A 4,456-nucleotide genomic window follows, 5' to 3' on the forward strand; every position below is an offset into this window, starting at 1 on the left:
TGAGAATTCAATGAATCATTCTCTGAAACACACTTTACCCATTTGAAGTTCTGTACTACAGTCAGGACAGCAAAAGATTTGGATCTCAAAGGTTGATAGTTCTTCTCAATGATTGTGCTAATCTGAGGTGTTTTATACATATTGACTCAGAATCTTCTATAGGCCTAAGAGAACTTATCTTGTAACTATGGATAATGCTCAATCTAAAAGAACCATAGCCAAATTATGTACAGACAGACAGACAGACACACACACACACACACTTAAAAAAGAAAAACATATATGAACAGTGAATTTAAGGAGAACTACTTTATCTAGACTTTTCATTAAGTAGCAGAATGTTTCCAGATAGATCCTATGTACAGTTTGCAGATTAAGTATTACTATTCCCTCTTGTTGATCTATGCAAAGTGAAGTAAGATCATAAATGTTAAAGGACCACAATTTAGAATAAACATTAATTTCCTAAGGACTTGGAATGTATATTTCCACCTTAGAGAGACTTTTCTATTTTTTAGTTCACTTGCAGTCATATTAACTAAAAAGTCACACATACAATTTACAAAGTTGACAGAAACAAGAAAAACACTTGGATAAAACTAGCCTTGAATCTTCTTACTTATTCCCTTCTACCTCACTTCAAAATAAATGAATGAATCATCTTTCTGAAAAATTTAAGATGTTAAATTATTACACTAATAATCAATTATCATTTTATAACTTTAAGTTGCTTAAAACATGTTTCTCAACTAGAAGTTAGAGCATTAAACCATGGTCTGGGAGCAAAGTATGGCCTAACAAAGGATTGTGGAGGTCCTTATCATTATTTCCACTTACTAGCTTTATGTATTTTTTCATTCCCTGAATATTACTTTTAGTAGTGTGGTAGCTACACTTTCCGAACTTTAAATCTGACCATAATATCTCATAAATAAGGTTTTTGTGTTGCTTCTTTGTGCCAGATGCAATCCAAAAGATGTAAATTGGACTTTGAAAAAACTGGAACTTATGGAACGCTCTGATGGCTTGGAAAGATAATGGGAGATAATTCTTGAAATTAAAAATGTCTTGGAAAATTAGGTTACTATATGAATAGGACATCTGAGTGAATGATACTGGATTAGTGAAAAAATCTGCTAAAATTCACAACAGGAGGAACTCTTCCCCTCATTTGCATCCTACAACTTGCCTGACTGCTGGCACACCCTGCAGTTGCCCCACAGAAACGCCTTGATTACCTGTAGTTCTTCCTGAAATTAGGCCAGTGTCTAGGGCACTGGCTCCTCATCTCATTCAGGCTTATTCCAAAGAAGTAAAATTTGGTGTAGATGCCTGAGCTTTAATGCGTCAATGTGTAGACCTTTTAGTTGATGCTGTAGCTGTTACTGTGGGGCCAAGGGAAGAACAGTGATTATTGAACAGAGTTGGAAAAGACCCAAAGTAACAAAAGATGGTGTAACTGTTGCAAAGTCTATTGGCTTAAAATATAAATATATAAAAATATTGGCACTAAACTTGTTCAAGATATCAGCAACACAAATGAAGAGGCTGGGGGTGGCACCCTTACTGCTATTTTCTTGGCACACCCTATTGCCAAGGAAGGCTTAGAAAAGATTAGCAACAGTGCTAATCCTGTGGAAATCAGGAGAGGTGTGATGTTAGCTGTTGATGTTGTAATTGCTGAACTTAAGAAGCAGTCTAAACCTGTGACAACCCCTGTAGAAATTGCTCAGATTTCTACGATTTCTACAAATGGAGACAAAGAACTGTGCAACATCATTTCTGATTTAATGAAAAAAACCTAGAAGAAAGGGAGTCATCACAGTAAAGAATGGAAAAACACTAAAGGATGAATTAGAAATTATTCAAGGCATGTAGTTTGAGTGTGAGTATATTTCTCCATATTTTATTAATACACTGAAAGGTCAGAAATGTGAATTCCATTATTCTATATTCTATTGAGGTGAAAAGAAAGTTTCCAGAGTCCAATCCACTGTACCTGTTCCTGAAATTGCCAATGCTCCCTATTAGCCCTTGGTCATAATTGCTAGATGTTGATGTAGAAGCTCTGAATAAACTCATTTTGAATAGGCTAAAAATTGATCTTTTGGTTGTAGCAGTAAAAGCTCTAGGTTTTGGTGACAATAAAAAGAACCAGATTAAAGAAATGGCTGTTGTGACTGGTGGTGCAGTGTTTGGAGAAGAGGGATTGACACTAAATCTTGAAGAAATTCAGCCTCATGACTGAGCAAAAGTTGGAGAGGTCATTGTGACCAAAGATGATGCCATGCTCTTGAAAGGAAATGGTGACAAGGCTCAAATTGAAAAATGTTTTCAAGAAATCATCAAGAAGTTAGATATCACAACTAGTGAACATGAAAAGGAAAAACTGATTGAACATCTGGCCAAACTTTCAGATAGAGTAGCTGTGCTGAAAGTTGGTGGGACAAATGATGTTGAAGCAAATGAAAAGAATGACAGAGTTACAGATGCCCTCAATGCTACATGTGCTGCTGTTGGAGGCATTGTTCTGGGAAGGGGTGATGTCATGGTTTGGAGCATTCCAGCTTTGGATTCAATAATTCCAGGTCCTGGGGTGCCTGGGTAGTTCATTTGGTTAAGCAGCTGCCTTTGGCTCAGGTCATGATCTCAGGGTCCTGGGATCGAGCCCCATGTTGCATCAGACTTCATGCTCAGTGGGGACTCTGCTTCTCCCTCTCCTTTTGTCCCTCCCCCTGCTTATGTGCTCTCTCTCTCAAATAAATAAATAAAATCTTTTAAAAATACATTATATGTTAAAAAAAAGAGAGAAGATAGTAGGAAGGGAAAAATGAAGGGAGGGAAATCGGAGGGAGAGGTGAATCATGAGAGACTATGGACTCTGAGAAACAAACTGAGGGTTCTAGAGGGGAGATGGGTGGGGGGATGGGTTAGCCTGGTGATGAGTATTAAAGAGGGCACGTATTGAATGGAGCACTGGGTGTTATACGAAAACAATAAATCATGGAACACTACATCAAAAACTAATGATGTAATGTATGGTGATTAACATAATAAAATTAAATTAAAAAAATAATTCCAGCTCCTGAAGATCAAAAAATTGATATAGAAATTATTAAAAGAACACTCAAAATTCCTGCAATGACCATTGCTAAGAATGCAGGTATTGAAGGATCACTAATAATTGAGAAAATTATGCAAAGTTCCTCAGAAATGGGTATGAGGCTATGCTCAGAGATTTTGTGAATATCGTGGAAAAAGGAATAATTGACTCAACTAAGGTTGTAAGAACTGTTTTATTGGATGTTGCTAGAGTGGCCTCTCTGCTAAGTACAGGAGATCTAGTCACTGAAATTCCTAAAGACCCTAGAATGGGTGGAATGGGATGTGGTATGGGAGGTGGCATGTCCTAATTCTTAAAATAGTACTTTATTAATAAACTGTGAGAGGAAGTTCAATGCAGTAATCCTTACCAATAACTTAGAGAAATCAGCTGAAGGAAATGATTGAAGAAAAGCCTGGCTGATGTTTAAGAAAATAACTATAACCAACAGTCACTGGTTTCAGTTAACAACATATAATGGTTTACTGCTGTCATTGTCAATGCCTACAGAAAATGTATTTTGTATTTTTGAATAAAAACACATTTGTACATTCCTGATAACTAAGTGTAAGGGTCATGTAACAAATGTGTTGCTTTCAACTTAAATCACTGAGGCATTTTTACAACTATTCTGTTAAATTCAGGATTTTAGTGATTGCCATCACCAGATAAAAAAATGAGAAGCAGCCTTTCCGTGGAGAGTAAGAATAATTGTGTTTGAAGTAGAAAAATAATCTAATTATATGACACTCTCTGTTAATAAAAATTTGTTTAAAGTTTTTTAAAATTTTTATTTAAATTTAATTTAATTAACATATACTGTATTATTAGTTTCAGAGTTAAAATTTAGCGATTTATTAGTTGTGTACAACACCCCATGCTCATTAATTCAAGTGCTCTCCTTAATGCCCATCACCCAGTTACCCCATTCCCCCAACCACCTCCCCTTCAGCAACCCTCAGTTTGTTTCCAGTAGTTAAGAGTCCCTTATGGTTTGTCTCCCTCTCTGTTTTCATCTTATTTTATTTTTCCTTCCCCACCCCTAAGTTCATCTCTTTTGTTTCTTAAATTCCACATATGAATGAAATCATATTACTATATGATTTTGTCTTTGTCTGAGTGTGTATTTGTCTTTCTCTGAGTGACTTATACGCTTAGCATAATATCCTCTAGTTCCATCCATGCCATTGCAAATGGCAAGATTTCATTCTTTTTGATGGATAAGTAATATTCCACTGTATCTATACACCACATCTTCTTTATCCATTCATCTGTCAATGGACATCTGGGCACTTTCCATTTATTAGTTACTGTGAAAATTAATGCTATAAACATTAAGGTGCAGGCGCCCCT

The 4,456-nt window shown here is 36.0% G+C and overlaps 1 pseudogene; it reads left to right on the forward strand.

The window, feature by feature from the left end:
- Window positions 1-1,234: 1,234 nt before the first annotated feature.
- On the forward strand, window positions 1,235-3,446 carry LOC102728745 (60 kDa heat shock protein, mitochondrial pseudogene; annotated as a pseudogene).
- The last annotated feature ends 1,010 nt before the right edge of the window (window positions 3,447-4,456 follow it).

This window comes from Leptonychotes weddellii, chromosome X (genome assembly GCF_054177405.1).
Source record: "Leptonychotes weddellii isolate Sample4059 chromosome X, ASM5417740v2, whole genome shotgun sequence".
Lineage (NCBI taxonomy): Eukaryota > Metazoa > Chordata > Mammalia > Carnivora > Phocidae > Leptonychotes > Leptonychotes weddellii.